A 7642-nucleotide genomic window follows, 5' to 3' on the forward strand; every position below is an offset into this window, starting at 1 on the left:
TACTTTGGGAGACAATGAATCAAATAATTCACAAGCAAAGTACAACTTAAGAGGGATTTGGTCACATTGTAAGTCAAGGGCTCACTACAGTGTCAAAGTTGTAGTTTGGTCTCCAGTATGAGGACAGGTTGGAAGCGTTGTACAAATATAGTCCTTAGAAGGAAAGGATCAAGTTGTTATTGCATGTTAACAAGATCTGGGAGTTCAAAGAGATCAGGAATCCAACCAGCCCTAAGGAGCTGGAAGTATATGACGAATTGGATGTGAGGGCAATATTGATCATCATTGATGGTGTGAAGGATCTCCTAATACCTCATTCGTTCGGGAAGAACTCCGCTCATGAGATGTGGATGGATCTTCAAAATTTGTTCCAGAATAAGAACAAGAACTGGGTACTAGTATTGGAGGATAAGTTGAAGTCCACCAAGATGATATAGGGTGAAGGAGTGATTTTGTATCTAATGAGGTTGTCTCAGGTCAATGATGAGCTTATTGTCGTCAATTTTATTATTTCATATTCTGATATGGTGAGGATTTCTTTGAAAGGGTTCACCGAGGAATGGAAGCCCTTCATCAAGGGGATTTTCGCAAGAGAGAAGTTTCTAGACTGGAATAAACTATGGGAAAACTTCATTCAAGATGATTTATGAGATGAGAATATTCATTCAAAGAAGAGGGCTTCAGATGATGATGTGGCACTTGCATCACGAATGAAGAGTAAGTAGAATAAGGACTTGAGTAAGATCAATAGTTTCAATTGTGGCAAGATGGGTCATTTTTTGTCAAGTTGGCTGATGAAGAAGAAGATGGGAGATGATGAGAAAAAGAAAGGGAAGCAGGTTGTTGGTCTTGTCTCTTCTAATGAGATAGATGCTCTCACTAGGAGGTTGGAGGATGAGGACTTTGCTATGATCTCTCATTTCTCATAGGGTACTATCGATAGGATGGATGGTACATGCACAGTGGTGCATCGAAACATATGGTAGAGTCACATGAAATAATCAAGACTCTAGCCTAGTGGGACTCAAAGTTGCACATAGTGTTGGGTGACAAGAGTCAGAAGGAAATCTGAGGATCGGGAGTTACGTCATTCAGGATGGAATCAGGACGAGTGATGTGGGTCTAGGATGTACTGTTTGTACCAGAACTCAGATATAGTGTGATATCAGCATCAGTGATCAAGAAGAATGGCTTTGAGGTATTATTCTAGGATGAGAAGACGAGACTCAAACCTAGAGGTTCTAGCTCCACAGGTATTGTGATTGGAGTTAGAGATCATGGTCTATACTAGATGACAGGAAAGCCTATAGATCATGGGAATAAAAAGTAGGAAGAACAAGTGCAGGTTCTAGAGAAGCAATTGCAGGTGCAGGCTATAGAGGGGTAGGTATAGGTTCTAGAGGGTCACAGGGAGTTGAGTTATATCAGGAATTCACAAGTTCAGAGGAACAATTTTTAGCCCAAGAAGAGTGTGTGGTTAGTGGCGAGAAAGGGTGCTCCTATAGCTGCCAAGAAGGAATCATGGAGAGATTGGAACACATTTCAAGAGAAGAAGAAGAAGTAGGATGCTTCGAGTGACAGTGAGACTTCCAGGAGAGGCGTAGTTCATGCTACAGGGATTGCTACAATTGTGAGTGTCAGGAGTTGGGTGAGAATTGTGGGTAGTGATGATGATGATGAGATACGTCCTAGCCTTGGAAGTACCTCCCTCGCTAAGAGGGAGTTTTATTTTTTATAGCTTGGGAGGTACTCCAATCCCTAGGGTTCAAGATTTGGAGGTTGGAGAACCACAAAAGGTCACTGTGGGTTTACAACCCAAGGTTGGAGTTTTGCACCCACCAATTTTTGCATGCCCTAACCAAACCTACAACAGTTACACCATCCCATGAAGTGAAGGTATGTATTTTCTCTATCATTGCTAGGTGTTGGATCCTTGTTTTTGGATCAATTTGGATGAGATTACTTTGTAGTTTTTGGGAGCCAATTAAAAGGCATGACTTGGTGGTTAAAATCCTTTCCTACGAGCAGATTTTATAATGGCATTCTGATAGTTGTATTGGGAACTTATTTGTTGGTGGAGGGCAACAAGAAAGTGTCCAAAGTAGCCCTAGACTAGCATAACAAGAAGGACATTGACAATTGTGTGTTGGATGAATGATTGAGGCTAATGTGTAGCTCTTTGATGGATGAAAGAAGCTACTAGATTAGCAGATTGGAGCTTAGGTATTGGCCAACCTAGAGGATCAGATTGGATCAGCCCATCTTATTTTGTAGCAGAAGTAGCTTGCAGCAGTGATAGGTGGCATCCCTCCTGGAGTCTTTATGTTTTGTTTCTTGATTGAAAAAGGAGAATCTAGAGAGCAAATCGGAAGCAAAGGACTAGCAGGACAAGATACAACATAGATGTTGAGATTGTAGCGAGATTGTAATTGTATCTTGTATTATTGTACTTGTGGATATTTGAAGGTCATTATCCCTTTTACAGGAGCCCTACACTTTTTTATTATATGTTGATAATATAACAAATTTGGGTTACATATATTGTTGTTATTATTCTTATTGTGCATGTGATTTATTTACTGCATTATATTGTTTCGATGTGAAAAGTAGCTTTGTTGATATTCTTGGTTTAGTAGTGTCATAGATTTTAATAATTTATCCTAGCATCGGGGTCATGGAAATTAAACATCTGACAATAGTTGCTCTCTAGAAAAATCTAACTCTCCAAGGAAATTGATCTCAAGTGTCTATTCTCCATCTACCCATTGACTTCTTCTTATAATCTTCTGTTGGACCTCCAATTGCCAAGATAAAAAATTAATCAAGGGATAAGGTCATATTGGAGTCAATCCGTGTGAGTTTATAGATGATTCACACCTTATCTTAATTAATTATAATTAATTAACTAGATTTCTTAAGTTTAGGCTCAGGAAATATTTATAAATAGGCTAATGATCTAATTGAGACACTTCTATGTGGAATTTCCAGAAACGATTTATGAGTTATGGAGAAATCCTGTGTTTTAGCCTCTCCACAAAGTTTTGATACTAGAACACCTCCAATGCTACAAAAAATAACAGTTGGATCCTGAGATCTAGGGCATTGGTACATCCTCCCTGTTGTAGCTAGTAGACTGGGTGTTGGAGCATCCGTCAAGTTGGAGCTTGAGATCTAGGGTGTTAGAGCATCCTCCCTATTGTAGTTGGTAAATAGGGTGTTGGAGGATCCTACAGGTTCGAGCCTCCTTCAGTTGGAGCTGAAAAATTGATGTAATTATTATTTTTGAGGAAGAAGACAAATATTAAGAAGCATTCGGAAATATTTGACCCAGAGGGGGTTTTCCACCTAAAAATATTTGTCCATTGTCTTGATTATTGTGCATTGTTGAATGGTGTTATTTACTAATTTCTGAGAAATAGTGATTCACCCCCCTCTCAGCATTTCCAACAATATATATAGTTCAAAACACAGTAGTTGTAGTAGACACGATGCCCAACTTAAAAGGCATTGCACTAGTACATAAGCATCGACATGATAGAAGTTATTTTTGTTCTAAAAAATCTCGATGCACGTATTAAAATGGTTCTTGATTCTTGTGTTAGAACAAAAATTGGTGTGTCACATGTATGTGCTCTGGTGCTCTTTGGATATTATAAAGAACAGGATGGGTTATGTTTTCCAAAGAAAAAGGATTTTTAACTATGAGAGTGTTCTAAATAAGCAAGTTGGTGCACCTAGAATATTAAGGAACCAATGCGCTTATGATTTTAAAGAGCCCAAAAGAACTTATGGTATGGTCTTGCATCGAGGCACTTAGGTTAGTGAGAAACACCTAAAAGGTTATTTTATTTTTTTAAATGGAAATAATAATAATAATAATTATTATTATTATTATTATTATTTATGGGTCACAAGCACCAGTGCACCATGTTTGTTAAGCATCATTTAAGGAGCCTTGACATGCTTATGATATTGAGTCTAATTCCATTGATGATATTAAGGAAACTTAGTGCACTTATTATATGGTCATGCATTGGGGCACTTATGTTATTTTGAAGGACCATATAGCTTATTTTACTTTAAAAAAAAAAAGTTTATTTTATTTTTTGTAATATTTTATTTTATGGATCATGGGAACAAATACATTGTTTCTATTAAACACCACTTAAGGAGTCTCATTGCACTTATGATATTAAAGAGTCCTAGTGCACTTACGATATTAAGGAACCTTGGAGCACTTATTATGTGATCCTGCACTAGGGAAGTTATGTTAGTGTGAAGCACCATATAGTATATTTTACTTTTAAAAGTAAAGAATTTTTTTTTTTTTTTTTTTATGGGTCACAAACGCTAGTGCATTGTGTACATTAAGCACAATAGTGGGGTGAGTTTAACGGTGCACCGAGGTATCAGGGTTATCCAAGAGCATTGGTAGGGATATTTTATTTTATTTTTTATTGGTTTTAATCGAGACAAACAGTTTAAGTGCCCATTCTTAGTGTCCATTGTTTTTTAAGCATTGGTTCAGGACAAACCGAAAGGTTCAAGCGCACTTCTTGGACCTTTTACAAAAATTTAGAAAAAACAACTAAATTTGAGCCCAATTAAAAGTTTAAATCGTAGAAAATAAAGGATTTACCTTTTCTCTTATTCTCTGATGAGGCATGGTTACTCTATAGAGGAAAAAAAAGGGAAATTTGGACCATTTTTTAAAATTCAAAAAATAAGTCTAAACAATAGATCTGGAGCACTTACAATAATGTGGAGCATTGATAATGAGGGACACCCAAGGAGAATCACCATTGATTCTTGTGTGAGGAAGATTAGGAGCATTGGATGAAATGTAAAAATGAAAATTAGTTTGGTAAAAAAAAAGTATTTACCCTATGCCAGTCTATTAGAGAGACATAAGCACCAATTCACTTTACTCAAATACATCAATGCTCATTTTTTAAAAATAAAATATAATGGTTTGGCATGTAAAATGTAGTGACGATCCATGTGTTAGTACGGAGTATGCACCAAAACCTTTATGTTTAGGCTTTTCTAGCACATCCTATATAAGCATATTGATCATGGTTTATAATTTGAATCGAAGAGACTCCTTTATATCATATCTGCATTAGTTCATTCACTAGTAGTTAGATTATTTTATTATTTTAAACAAAAATTTGGAAATTTTCATAAATAAGGGGTTGGCGATGTGTGCCTGAGCCTGCATCAGTGATTTGTTTGTATTGATGCACCTATGTGTTTTTTTATAATAATAATGTTTCATCATTACTTCCCACATAATCTCTTTCGAGGTATCCTATATAAGCACATTGGTGTTCTCGCTGTAACTAGAAGAATCAAAGTTTGTTTTTATGTTAAATGAAAATTTGGCATTTCATAATAAATCATTACTATCAATGCAATTTTGTTTCTAGCCCCAATGTGGTCTAGATTTTCATGCACTGATGCATTTTAAAGATTTGAAGCACAGTAATTTAAAATCTTTCACAAAAACTTGGGTCTTCCACCTCCACTAGAAACCTCCGCTATAAACAAAAATGGATTTTTTTTCAAGGCAGTTCCATAAAGGCCTTTGCAACAAGGTGTTTTCCTTGTAGGGTAGGACCCACTGCCTATTCGTAGGAAGTGAGCCACACGTGGCTTTGATCAACAAATAAAACATGGAATGTGGTTTTAAAGGCTATCCCCAGCAACTATAACAATTCTCTACCCAGTATCCACAATGGGATTCATCTTAACAAACTATTGTTCTTGACTTCTTGCCTCGAACTTTCCTAAAACTCTAATGTTTTCTTTGAAGGCACCAAGAACCTTTAATGTTGTCTTTGAATTTTTTGGTTCTTGGGATCCTCCCAAACTTGTTGGCTTTGCCTTCATAATCAATCACATTTACATTTCTTCCAAGTATTCTAGCTACTTATTCTTCAAAGACAATCAATACAAAAATGATTGTCATAGGAAAGGAAATAAACAACATGCTTACCTTTGATCTTAATCAATTTCAAATGCTTATTTTTCTTCATGTAATTTTCTTCTACACCTTCTAATATGCACACAAACATGGCCAAAAATTCCACTCCAAGTCTCAAAGACTCTATTTTTCCTTGTTGAATCAAGCCAATTTTTGTTCACTGGCTCAACTTGTCACTACAACATGTCACTCCCTTCAAGGGCATGGTGAAGAATGCCTAAAATATTCAAGGTCTATGAGGATATAATATCTTGGTTGTTTGTTGCATTGAGTCACTAATTTTATGTTTTCTAGCATTCAATTCACTCTTTCAAATACCTACCAACTCATCCCAAATCACATTGCTTTACCTCAAGTTTTCCTAGATGAGATGAAGAGTTCTTGAACTAATCTAACATCGTTTGTCAATATAGTGACCATAGGTAAGAGCATAAAAAATTCACCTATGATGCCACCTATCATGAACTTATAGTCTGCCTAATTTTTTCTTTGAAAACTTGAGTTTCTCCCAAGTTTTTTTTGGCACTTGAGGTCATGTAAGATTACCTTGCCCTAGTCATAGGGGCTTGACCATCCTATGCCTACTTCAAACTAGAATATGCCTTTAATTTCACTTAAGGTATTCTCATAACCTCATCCTAAGCTAAAATATGTCAAATGCAATTAAGTAATACTCAACAAAGATAATAATGATATCCAGACATCTAACTATGACCTTTAAAACATTCAAACAACACTTTAACACTTAGCTAACAAAAAGCAAAGTAAGGAAAAATAACATCCAACAATTATAAAGAGACCACAACACAAATGTATGAGTTTCACCCAACGTAGTTTCCTTAACTTTATTACATAAATAATGTCACAGATATACAATAAGGGAACTACAACCTCTTACTTGCGTCTCTATTACAAATGTAGAATGAATCCAAGACCATATTCGCTTCTAGGTATTGCCCAATAGACTTACACAACCCAACCCCCTAAAGCAACCATAGACCAACCATAGGTTATGTCTTCTTCTTCTTCTCATTCAACCATTGTAATTTTTTGTACCATGCCTAATTTTGAACTTAGCACAACCACAAATCTCATTTACACTCTTGGTAAATAATCAATAACTTATTTCCTTATCACTTTTGAGGCATCCTCCTTTTATATGAGAGTTGATTTTCATTTTCAGGCCCATTCACTCTAAGGTGGACCCAAGTTTCATCCATCAACTTTCTTTCCTTGGTGACTTTTCCATTGACCACCTTTGATCTGGGTGGATATCACTGGCCACCCACCTCTTCCATTATCTCAATAGTTCTCCAGCTTCTTGGTAGTTTTTATCTAATTTTTGGTTCCCATACTTCCACGACTATTTTGAGATCCTATATGATGTTTTTTGGAAATTTTCGAGCCAAAGACTCTAGTCAAAAATTGTATTCCTTGGATAGTTCTTTCCAATGAATTATATTTCGCCCCAAATGGATATTATATGCAAAATTTCACTCCCAAGAAGTTGATTTACCAACTAACCAGCTTGGGGTTCGCAAAATGTTTGTAGTTTCATATTCTAGGGTTAGGTTTTTGGACCTTTAGGGTTTTTTTAATTATGTTAAAATTCCATTCTTTTCACCTCTTGTAATATATTTTGTGAATGCATGTAAC

The sequence above is a fragment of the Pinus tabuliformis genome, chromosome 2_1, assembly GCF_031772625.1.
Source record: "Pinus tabuliformis cultivar Carrire ecotype Pingquan chromosome 2_1, CPIR1, whole genome shotgun sequence".
Classification (NCBI taxonomy): domain Eukaryota; kingdom Viridiplantae; phylum Streptophyta; class Pinopsida; order Pinales; family Pinaceae; genus Pinus; species Pinus tabuliformis.